This window comes from Mustela erminea, chromosome 10 (assembly GCF_009829155.1).
Source record: "Mustela erminea isolate mMusErm1 chromosome 10, mMusErm1.Pri, whole genome shotgun sequence".
NCBI lineage: Eukaryota > Metazoa > Chordata > Mammalia > Carnivora > Mustelidae > Mustela > Mustela erminea.
In genome coordinates, this window is record NC_045623.1 from 60,818,577 (window position 1) to 60,831,337 (window position 12,761).

General features: G+C 36.7%; 1 long non-coding RNA gene across 1 annotated transcript; it reads left to right on the top strand.

Annotated features, from left to right (window-relative positions):
* The first annotated feature begins 984 nt into the window (after positions 1-984).
* Positions 985-12,534, top strand: LOC116600683. Its single transcript, XR_004289751.1, has 3 exons — positions 985-1,140; positions 7,977-7,979; positions 12,524-12,534. It is a non-coding gene; the product is annotated as an uncharacterized LOC116600683 (long non-coding RNA).
* Positions 12,535-12,761: the final 227 nt, after the last annotated feature.

A 12,761-nucleotide genomic window follows, 5' to 3' on the forward strand; every position in this document is an offset into this window, starting at 1 on the left:
TCAACCACAAGTATAGCTACCATCTGTCACCATACTCTATACTATATTCTCTATGCTGTATCTTTAATTTTTCTAACTTATTCTGTAAATGGATGCCTGTACCTCTCCTCTATCTATTTTGTCCATTTTCTAGGCCGTCTCCTCTGGTAATCGTAAGTTTTCTGATTTGTGGGTCTGTTTCTGCTCTTGTTAGTTCATTTGTTGTTGTTTTAAAAATTCCACATATAAATAAAATCATATGGTATTTGTCTTTCTAAATATGACTTATTTCACTTAGTATAATACTCTCTAGGTGCAACAATGTTGTCACAATTGGCAAGATCTTGTTCTTTTTTATGGCTGAATAATATTCCATTGTATATCTATACCACATTTTCTTTGTCCATTCATCTATCAATGGACATTTAAGTTGCTTCCATGTCTTGGTTATTATAAATAATGCTTCAGTAAATATAGGAATGCATATATCTTTTCAAATTTGTGTTTTTGTTTTCTGTGGGTCAAAGCCAGTAGTGGAATTACTGGATCATATGATAGTTTTATTTTTAATTTTTTGAGAAACCTTGAGTCTGTTTTCCATAGAGGCTATACCAATTTACATTCTCACAAACAGTGGACAAGAGTTCCATTTTCTCCACATCCTCACCAACACCTTTCTTTTATTTTTTATTGTAGCCATTCTGACAGGCCTAAGGTGATATCTCATTATGATTTTGATTTGTACTTCCCTGATCATTAGTGAAATTAAGTGTCTTGTCATGTATATGCTATCTGTATATCATCTTTGGAAAAATTTCTATTCAGGTCTTCTTCCCATTTTTTAATAGATTGATTCTTGGTGTTGAAGTTATAAGCTATTTATATGTTTTGGATATTAACTCCTTATTGTTTCTTGGACTTTTGGCTAAGATCAAGTGTGGATATTAACTTCTTACTGGATATATCGTTTGCAAATATCTTCTCCCATTCAGTAGGTTGTATTTTTTTCTGTTGATGATTTCACGCACTTTGCCAAAGCTCTTTATTTTGGTGCAGCCCCAATAGTTTGTTTGCTTTCGTTTCTCTTGACTGAGGAGACATATCTAGAAAAATGTTGCTAAAGCTGATGTCCCAGAGTTATTGCCTGTGTTTCTTCTAGGAGTCTTTTGCTTTCGGGTCTCACATTTAGGTCTTGAATCCATTTTGAGTTTATTTTTGTGTATGATCTAAGAACGTGGTTCAGTTTCATTCATTTCATTGCATGTAGCTGTCCAGTTTTCCCAGCACTATTTATTGAGGAGACTATCTTTTCCCCATTATATATTTTTACCCCTTTGGTCATGTAAGTATGAGTTTCTTTCTTGGCTCTCTATTTTGTACCATTGATTTATATGTCTATTTCGTGTGTGTCAGTACCATGGTGTTTTGATCACAGCAGCTTGGTAGTATATCTTGAAATCTGAGAATGTGATACCTTCAGATTTGTTCTTTTCTCTCCAGATTGTTTTGGTTATTCAGGTTATTATTTGGTTATTTTTTCGTGGTTCCATTCATATTTTAGGATTATTTGTTCAAGTCCTGTGAAAAATGCTATTGATATTTTGACAGGGATTGCATTGAATCTGTAGATTGTTTAGGTAGTTTGGTTATGTTAACAACATTAATTCTTCCAGTCCATGAGCATGATATGCCTTTCCATTTATTCGTGGTGTGTCCAGTTTCTTTCATCAACATTTTATAATTTTCAGAGTACAGGTCTTTTGCTTACTTGGTTAAGCTTATTCCTAGGTATCTTATTCCTTTTGGTATACCTTTGTAAATTAGGTATATAAATTGTAATTCCTCTTTTTTTAAAAAATTTTTAAAAGATTTTATTTATTGATTTGACAAAGAGAGACACAGTGAGAGAGGGAACACAAGCTGGAGGAGTGGGAGAGTGAGAAGCAGGCTTCCCAGAGAGTAGGGAGCCTGATGGGGGCTCGATTCCAGGACCCTGGGATCATGACCTGAGCGGAAGGCAGCTGCTTAATGATTGAGCCACCCAGGTACCCCTCTTAATTCCTCTTTCTGCTATTTTATTATTAGAGTATAGAAATATAATAGGGACACCTGGGTGGCTCAGTCATTTTAATATCCAACTCTTAATTTCAGCTAGGGTCATAATCTTGGGGTCATGGGACTGAGCCCCATATGGGGGACTCTATGCTTGGCAGGGAGTCTGCTCCAGATTCTCTCTTCCCCTCTCCCTTTGCCCCTCGTCCCTATATGATTTCTCTATCTCTCCCTCTTTAAAAATAAGTAAATAAATCTTTTAAAAAGGGAAAGCAATAGATATCTGTATATTAGTTTTGTACTTGGCATCTTCACTGTATTTATTTATTCTAATAGTTTTTTGGTGGAGTCTTTAGGATTTTCTCCATGTAGTATCATGTCATTTGCAGATAGTGGCAGTTTTACTTCTTTATAAATTTGGATGTCTTTTTTTTCCCCTGTCTGATTGTTGGGGCTAGGACTTCATATATATGTACATGAAGTAGTGACCATAATCATCCTTATCTTGTTCCCAATCTTAGAGGAAAAGCTCTCAGTATTTGACACTTAATATTGCGTTAGCTCTGGGTTTGTCATATATTGTTTGATATGTTGAGGTATGTTGCCTCTGTATGCATTTTGTTGAGAATTTTATAATGAACAGATGTTGAATTTTGTCAAATTTTTTCTGCATCTATTGATCTGCATCTGTTAATCATGATTTTTTCTTTCATTTTAAGTTAGTGTATCATGTTTATTGATTTATAAATATTGAAACCATCCTTGCTCTGCTGAAATAAATCTCACTTAAGTGTGGTAGATGATTCTTTTAATGTGTTGTTGAATATGATTTGCTAATATTTTGTTTATGATTTTTGCATCTATGTTCATCAGGGATATTGGTCTATGGTTTCCTTTTTTATAGTGGCTTTTCTTTTGATATCGGAGTATTTCTAGCCATATAGAATATATTTGGAAGGTTTCTTTGATATTTTGGAATAGTTTGAAGAGAATATGTGTTCATTTTTTTTTTAACTGTTTGTTAAAATTCATTTATGAAGGCATTTGGTACTGGATTTTGTTGGGAGTTTGATTCCAATTCAATTTCCTTACTAGCAATTGGTCTATTCATATTTTCTATGTCTTCCTGATTTAGTTTTGGAAGATTGTATCTTGGAAGATTGTATCTACTTCTAGGTTGTTCTATTTGTTGGCATATGCTTTTTCATAGTAGTCTTTTATAATTGTTTGTGTATCTATGATGTTGGTTGTTACTTCTCTTTCATTTCTTATTTCATGTATTTGGGTCCTCTCTCTTTATTTCTTAGTCTAGGTAAATGTTTATCAATTTTATTTTTCCTCTCAAAGAAACTGATATTGGTTTCATTGATCTTTTCTATTGATTGTTATGTTTTTGTTTTGTTTGCTTATTTCTATTTCATTTCCTCTCTTTATTATTCCCTCCTTCTGCCAATTTTAGGCTTTGTTGTTATTTTTTAGGTCTAAGTTGAGGTTTGAGATTTTGTTTCTTGAGGTAGACCTGTAGTGCTATAAACTTGCCTCTTAGAACTGCTTTTGCTGCATCCCAAAGATTTTGTACATTGTGGTCTCATTTGCTTTTTCCTCCATGATTTTTTTTTCCTTTTCAATTTCTTCATTGACCTATTGGTTGTATGGAAGTAGGACAGTTAGCCTCTGCGTGCTTGTTTTTTTCCCAACTTCTTTCTTGAAACTGATTTGTAGTTTCGTATTCCTGTGGTCAGAAAAGATGCTTAATATGATTCAGTCTCTTGAATTTACTGTGATTTGTTTTGTGGCCTAACATTTGATCTATCCTGGTGAATATTTCATGTGCACTTGAAAAACATGTGTACTCTGTGGTTTTAGGTGAAATATTCTGAATATATATGTGTTAAATCTAATATGTCATTCAAAGATACCGTTTATTGATTTTTCTGTTTGGAGGATCTATCCATTGATATAAGTGGGGTATAAAAATTCCCTATTATTATATTACTCTTTATATATTATTATATATTATATTATCTCGCTTTATAAAGGGATTTATAAATCTGTTAGTATTTGTTTTATGCATTTAGGTACTCCAATATTGGGTACATAGATTTTTACAATTGTTATATCTTCCCGTTGGTTTGTAATGCACTTCTTTGTTTCTTGGTGCACTCTTTGTTTTAAAGTTTATTTTTTTCTGAGAGAACTATTGCTACCTCAGTTTTTGCTTGTTTCCATTTGCATGGACTATGTTCCTCTGTCCCTCCATATTGTCTAACATGTATATGTAGCTTTGAAGTGAGTCTCTTGTAGGCAGTAAATTGATGTGTCTTTTTTTTTTCTTGACTCTTTTTTTTTTGACTCTTTTTTTTTTTTAATAATTTTTTATTTTTTATAAACATATATTTTTATCCCCAGGGGTACAGGTCTGTGAATCACCAGGTTTACACACTTCACAGCACTCACCAAAGCACACACCCTCCCCAATGTCCATAATCCCACCCCCTTCTCCCAAACCCCCTCCCCCCAGCAACCCTCAGTTTGTTTTGTAAGATTAAGAGTCACTTATGGTTTGTCTCCCTCCCAATCCCATCTTGTTTCATTTATTCTTCTCCTACCCACTTAAGCCCCCATGTTGCATCACCACTTCCTCATATCAGGGAGATCATATGATAGTTGTCTTTCTCTGCTTGACTTATTTCGCCAAGCATGATACGCTCTAGTTCCATCCATGTTGTCGCAAATGGCAAGATTTCATTTCTTTTGATGGCTGCATAGTATTCCATTGTGTATATATACCACTTCTTCTTGATCCATTCATCTGTTGATGGACATCTAGGTTCTTTCCATAGTTTGGCTATTGTGGACATTGCTGCTATAAACATTCGAGTGCACGTGCCCCTTTGGATCACTACGTTTGTAACTTTAGGGTAAATACCCAATAGTGCAATTGCTGGGTCATAGGGCAGTTCTATTTTCAACATTTTGAGGAACCTCCATGCTGTTTTCCAGAGTGGCTGCACCAGCTTGCATTCCCACCAACAGTGGAGGAGGGTTCCCCTTTCTCCGCATCCTCGCCAGCATCTGTCATTTCCTGACTTGATGATTTTAGCCATTCTGACTGGTGTGAGGTGATATCTCATTGTGGTTTTGATTTGTATTTCCCTGATGCCGAGTGATATGGAACACTTTTTCATGTGTGTGTTGGCCATCTGGATGTCTTCTTTGCAGAAATGTCTGTTCATGTCCTCTGCCCATTTCTTGATTGGATTATTTGTTCTTTGGGTGTTGAGTTTGCTAAGTTCTTTATAGATTCTGGACACTAGTCCTTTATCTGATATGTCGTTTGCAAATATCTTCTCCCATTCTGTCAGTTGTCTTTTGATTTTGTTAACTGTTTCCTTTGCTGTGCAAAAGCTTTTGATCTTGATGAAATCCCAATAGTTCATTTTTGCCCTTGCTTCCCTTGCCTTTTGCGTTGTTCCTAGGAAGATGTTGCTGCGGTTGAGGTCAAAGAGGTTGCTGCCTGTGTTCTCCTCAAGGATTTTGATGGATTCCTTTCGCACATTGGGGTCCTTCATCCATTTTGAGTCTATTTTTGTGTGTGGTGTAAGGAAATGGTCCAATTTCATTTTTCTGCATGTGGCTGTCCAATTTTCCCAGTACCATTTATTGAAGAGGCTGTCTTTTTGCCATTGGACATTCTTTCCTGCTTTGTCAAAGATTAGTTGACCATAGAGTTGAGGGTCTATTTCTGGGCTCTCTATTCTGTTCCATTGATCTATGTGTCTGTTTTTGTGCCAGTACCATGCTGTCTTGATGACGACAGCTTTGTAATAGAGCTTGAAGTCCGGAATTGTGATGCCACCAACGTTGGCTTTCTTTTTCAATATCCCTTTGGCTATTCGAGGTCTTTTCTGGTTCCATATAAATTTTAGCATTATTTGTTCCATTTCTTTGAAAAAGATGGATGGTACTTTGATAGGAATTGCATTAAATGTGTAGATTGCTTTAGGTAGCATAGACATTTTCACAATATTTATTCTTCCAATCCAGGAGCATGGAACATTTTTCCATTTCTTTGTGTCTTCCTCAATTTCTTTCATGAGTACTTTATAGTTTTCTGAGTATAGATTCTGTGTCTCTTTGGTTAGGTTTATTCCTAGGTATCTTATGGTTTTGGGTGCAATTGTAAATGGGATGGACTCCTTAATTTATCTTTCTTCTGTCTTGCTGTTGGTGTAGAGAAATGCAACTGATTTCTGTGCATTGATTTTATATCCTGACACTTTACTGAATTCCTGTATAAGTTCTAGCAGTTTTGGAGTGGAGTCTTTTGGGTTTTCCACATATAGTATCATATCATCTGCGAAGAGTGATAATTTGACTTCTTCTTTGCCGATTTGGATGCCTTTAATTTCCTTTTGTTGTCTGATTGCTGAGGCTAGGATCTCTAGTACTATGTTGAATAGCAGTGGTGATAATGGACATCCCTGCCGTGTTCCTGACCTTAGCGGAAAAGCTTTCAGATTTTCTCCATTGAGAATATTTGCGGTGGGTTTTTCATAGATGGCTTTGATGATATTGAGGTATGTGCCCTCTATCCCTACACTTTGAAGAGTTTTGATCAGGAAGGGATGCTGTACTTTGTCAAATGCTTTTTCAGCATCTATTGAGAGTATCATATGGTTCTTGTTCTTTCTTTTATTGATGTGTTGTATCATATTGACTGATTTGTGGATGTTGAACCAACCTTGCAGCCCTGGAATAAATCCCACTTGGTCGTGGTGAATAATCCTTTTAATGTACTGTTGAATCCTATTGGCTAGTATTTTGTTGAGTATTTTCGCATCTGTGTTCATCAAGGATATTGGTCTATAGCTCTCTTTTTTGATGGGATCCTTGTCTGGTTTTGGGATCAAGGTGATGCTGGCCTCATAAAATGAGTTTGGAAGTTTTCCTTCCATTTCTATTTTTTGGAACAGTTTCAGGAGAATAGGAATTAGTTCTTCTTTAAATGTTTGGTAGAATTCCCCTGGGAAGCCGTCTGGCCCTGGGCTTTTGTTTGTTTGGAGATTTTTAATGACTGTTTCAATCTCCTTACTGGTTATGGGTCTGTTCAGGCTTTCTATTTCTTCCTGGTTCAGTTGTGGTAGTTTATATGTTTCTAGGAATGCATCCATTTCTTCCAGATTGTCAAATTTATTGGCGTAGAGTTGCTCATAGTATGTTCTTATAATAGTTTGTATTTCTGTGGTGTTAGTTGTGATCTCTCCTCTTTCATTCATGATTTTATTTATTTGGGTCCTTTCTCTTTTCTTTTTGATAAGTCGGGCCAGGGGTTTATCAATTTTATTAATTCTTTCAAAGAACCAGCTCCTAGTTTCGTTGATTTGTTCTATTGTTTTTTTGGTTTCTATTTCATTGATTTCTGCTCTGATCTTTATGATTTCTCTCCTCCTGCTGGGCTTAGGGTTTCTTTCTTGTTCTTTCTCCAGCTCCTTTAGGTGTAGGGTTAGGTTGTGTACCTGAGACCTTTCTTGTTTCTTGAGAAAGGCTTGTACCGCTATATATTTTCCTCTCAGGACTGCCTTTGTTGTGTCCCAGAGATTTTGAACCGTTGTATTTTCATTATCATTAGTCTCCATGATTTTTTTCAATTCTTCTTTAATTTCCCGGTTGACCCATTCATTCTTTAGAAGGATGCTGTTTAGTCTCCATGTATTTGGGTTCTTTTCAAACTTCCTTTTGTGGTTGAGTTCTAGCTTTAGAGCATTGTGGTCTGAAAATATGCAGGGAATGATCCCAATCTTTTGATACCGGTTGAGTCCTGATTTAGGACCGAGGATGTGATCTATTCTGGAGAATGTTCCATGTGCACTAGAGAAGAATGTGTATTCTGTTGCTTTGGGATGAAATGTTCTGAATATATCTGTGATGTCCATCAGGTCCAGTGTGTCGTTTAAGGCCTTTATTTACTTGCTGATCTTTTGCTTGGATGATCTGTCCATTTCAGTGAGGGGAGTGTTAAAGTCCCCTACTATTATTGTATTATTGTTGATGTGTTTCTTTGATTTTGTTATTAATTGGTTTATATAGTTGGCTGCTCCCACGTTGCGGGCATAGATATTTAAAATTGTTAAATCTTCTTGTTGGACAGACCCTTTGAGTATGATATAGTGTCCTTCCTCATCTCTTATTATAGTCTTTGGCTTAAAATCTAATTGATCTGATATAAGGATTGCCACTCCTGCTTTCTTCTGATGTCCATTAGCATGGTAAATTCTTTTCCACCCCCTCACTTTAAATCTGGAGGTGTCTTCGGGCTTAAAATGAGTTTCTTGGAGGCAACATATAGATGGGTTTTGTTTTTTTATCCATTCTGATACCCTGTGTCTTTTGACAGGGGCATTTAGCCCATTAACATTCAGGGTAACTATTGAGAGATATGAATTTAGTGCCATTGTATTGCCTGTAAGGTGACTGTTACTGTATATGGTCTCTGTTCCTTTCTGATCTACCACTTGTAGGCTCTCTCTTTGCTTAGAGGACCCCTTTCAAGATTTCCTGTAGAGCTGGTTTGGTGTTGGCAAATTCTTTCAATTTTTGTTTGTCCTGGAAGCTTTTAATCTCTCCTTCTATTTTCAATGATAGCCTAGCTGGATATAGTATTCTTGGCTGCATGTTTTTCTCGTTTAGTGCTCTGAAAATATCATGCCAGCTCTTTCTGGCCTGCCAGGTCTCTGTGGATAAGTCAGCTGCCAATCTAATATTTTTACCATTGTATGTTACAGACTTCTTTTCCCGGGCTGCTTTCAGGATTTTCTCTTTGTCACTGAGACTTGTAAATTTTACTATTAGGTGACGGGGTGTGGGCCTATTCTTACTGATTTTGAGGGGCGTTCTCTGAACCTCCTGAATTTTGATGCTCGTTCCCTTTGCCATATTGGGGTAATTCTCCCCAATAATTCTCTCCAGTATACCATCTGCTCCCCTCTCTCTTTCTTCTTCTTCTGGAATCCCAATTATTCTAATGTTGTTTCGTCTTATGGTGTCACTTATCTCTCGAATTCTCCCCTCGTGGTCCAGTACCTGTTTGTCCCTCTTTTGCTCAGCTTCTTTATTCTCTGTCATTTGGTCTTCTAGATCACTAATTCTTTCTTCTGCCTCATTTATCCTAGCAGTGAGAGCCTCCATTTTTGATTGCACCTCATTAATAGCTTTTTTGATTTCAACTTGGTTAGATTTTAGTTCTTTTATTTCTCCAGAAAGGACTTTTATATCTCTTGAGAGGGTTTCTCTAATATCTTCCATGCCTTTTTCGAGCCCGGCTAGAACCTTGAGAATTGTCATTCTGAACTCTAGATCTGACATATTACCAATGTCTGTATTGATTAGGTCCCTAGCCTTCGGTACTGCCTCTTGTTCTTTTTTTTGTGTTGAATTTTTCCGTCTTGTCATTTTGTCCAGATAAGAGTATATGAAGGAGCAAGTAAAATACTAAAAGGGTGGCAACAACTCCTGGAAAAAATGCTTTAACCAAATTAGAAGAGATCCCAAATCTTGAGGGGGGAGAAAGGGGATAAAAATAGGTTCAAAAAGGAAGAAAGAAAAAAAAAGAAAAACGAAAAAAAAAAGAAAAGAATTAAAAAAAAAGAAAACAAATAAGAAAAATATAAAAAAGAAAAAATATATATATTAGATAAACTGGTTAAAAAACGTTAAAAAAGAAAAAGGTAAAAGTTAAAAAAAAATTTTACCAGAAGGCGAGAATTAAAAACAAAAAATGAAAAAGAAAAAAATTAAATTAACTGCGAGACTAAAAAAAATCACAGGGAAAAAGCCATGAGTTCGTGCTTTGCTTTCTCCTCCTCTGGAATTCTGCTGCTCTCCTTGGTATTGAAACCGCACTCCTTGGTAGGTGAACTTGGTCTTGGCTGGATTTCTTGTTGATCTTCTGGGGGAGGGGCCTGGTGTAGTGATTCTCAAGTGTCTTTGCCCCAGGCGGAATTGCACCGCCTTTAGCAGGGGCGGGCTGAGTAATCCGCTTGGCTTTGCTTTCAGGAGCTTTTGTTCCCTGAGCGCTTTCCGTAGAGTTCCGGAGGACGGGAATACAAATGGCGGCCTTCTGGTCTCCAGCCCGGAGGAGCCGAGAGCCCGGGGCCCCACTCCTCAGTGCGCCCTCAGAGAACAGCGCCAGTTACTCCCGTCTGCCTGACCTCCAGCCGCGCTCCGAGCTCACCGAGCCTGCGACCGGTTCAAGGTTACACCGAGCTGTGAGCTTACTGTCGGCTCTGTCTCTGTAGCCGGCTTTCCCGTTCCAATACCCGCAAGCTCTGCGACACTCAGACACCCCCGATCCTTCTGTGACCCTGCGGGACCTGAGGCCACGCTGACCCCACGTGGGCTTCACTCCGGTTTAGCCTCTGGAGCAATGTCCCTCAGCGGAACAGACTTTTAAAAAGTCCTGATTTTGTGCGCCGTTGCTCCGCCGCTTGCCGGGAGCCGGCCCCTCCCCCCGGAGTCTATCTTCCCGTCGTTTTGGATTCACTTCTCCGCCAGTCCTACCTTTCAGAAAGTGTTTGTTTTTCTGTTTCCAGAATTGCTGTTCTTCTCTTCGATCTGCCGATGGATTTTCAGGTGTTTGCAATCTTTAGATAAGCTATCTAGCTGATCTCCGGCTAGCTGAAGTAGTCCTGATGTGTCTTTTTTTATTCATTCTTTTACCATATATCTTTTCATTAGAGTATTCAGACTGTTTACATTTAAAGTAGTAATTGATGGGTATGGACTGATGGCCATTTTGTTAATATTTTTTGGTTGTTTTGTAGTTATTCTCTGTTCTTTTTTCTTTCTCTCTTTCCTTGTGATTGATGACTTTCTTTAGTGTTATGCTTGATTTTTTTATTTTTTTGTATGTATATCTGTTGTAGTTTTGTGGTTTGTTGTTACCATAAAGTTCATAAATAATCTAATTAAACACATTTTTAAAGAATTAATTTCACTCCCCCTTCCACATTTTATGTGTATGTGATCACATTTTTATATCTTTTTTATTTTGTGAGTTCCTTTAACTGTTTTACCTATTTTCTTAGATTTCACTACTGTCATAAACTTCATACCCAGCTTTCTAAGTGACTGCTATAGTACCTTTACTGAGTATTTGCTTTTACTCATGGAACTTCTTTCCTTTCATAAATTTTTAATAAGCCTCCCCCTCCCCAAACTTAAAAAAGAAGTTTCTTTAACATTCCTTAAAAGGCTGGTTTAGTGATAATGAGCACTTTTAATTTTTGTTTGGGAAATTCTTCACCTCTCCTTTAATTCTGAATAATAACCTTGCTAGGTTAACTATTCTTGGTTGTAGGGTTTTGTTCTTGTTTTTTCCTTTCAGCATTTTGAATATATCATGCCACTTTCTTCTGGTTTGCAAAGTTTCTGCTGAAAAATCAGCTGATAGTTTTATGAAGTTCCTCTTGTATGTAACTAACTTGCTTCTTTCCTTCTGCCTTTAATACTCTATCTGTAATCATGGTCATTTAAATCATCATGTCTTGGTGTGGATGTCCTTGTGTTCAACTTGTCTGGAACTTTCTGTGTTCCTTGAACCTGGTTATCTGTTTCTGCAGGGAAATTTTTAGCTATTCTATTATTTCTCTATTCTCCTTCTGGAATTCCTGCAATGGGAATATTTGTTTGCTTGATGTTGCCCAAAAAATCCTTTAACCTATCCTCACTTTTAAAAATTCTTTTCTTTTCTTTCTACTCTTCATCTTAGGTGCTTTCTTATCATTGTGTCTTCCAGACTGCTGATCTATACTTCTGTATCCTCTAATGTACTATTGATTCCCTCTAATGTATTTTTCATTTTGGTTATATTTTGCAAGTCTGGTTGATTCTTTTTAAAATATTTTCTCTTTGTTGATGTCTCACTAAGTTCATCCATTTTTCTCTCCAGTTTGGCTCATCACCATTTCATTTAGCATGTTTTTGGGTTTTTTGTTTTGTTTTGTTTTGAGATATTTTTTCTTTCATTTGGAGCATATTTCTCTGTCTCCTCATTTTACTTCACTTTCTGTGCTTGTTTCTATGAATTAGGCACAATAGTTACTTCTAAACTTGAAAGAATGGTCATATCTATGGTCATCCCAAGTGTAAACTGGGTGTGGCTAGCTGACTGGTGCTGTGGCTGACATAAGCTAGGGGTCAGGGGGCACACCACACTGGTACTGTTCTGGTTGGATGCCCAGAGCTGAAGTGGGCACATGCTAGGGTGGTGCCACATATCTCCACACAGAAGGTGCCCCAACAGGAGAGCTAAAGCTAAAGTACATGACCCAAGTATCTCACATAAATTCATACACAACAAATTTCATACATATATTTTAAAAGATTAATTTTCTAATTATAAAATGACAAATTTTATTGTTGAATATTTGAAAAATATAGAAAAATAAAAATAATTAGCATCCACTCAAAATCTGATATTTTAATATATGAGTTCTAGTTTCATGTGTGTACATATTTTTGGAAATATACTGCATATACATACATTTTTATATCCTGTTTTTCACATAGCAGTGCATCTTTAAAATGTAAACAATTACTGGTGGCTTACTCACGTGCATAATTTACTTAGCTATTTTCTTCAATTGGCTATTTAAGCTAGTTTTGGACATTTAGCTGTAAATGAGATTGTATTTAGAACAAAATACAGGAATGATTGGATGTTTATAATC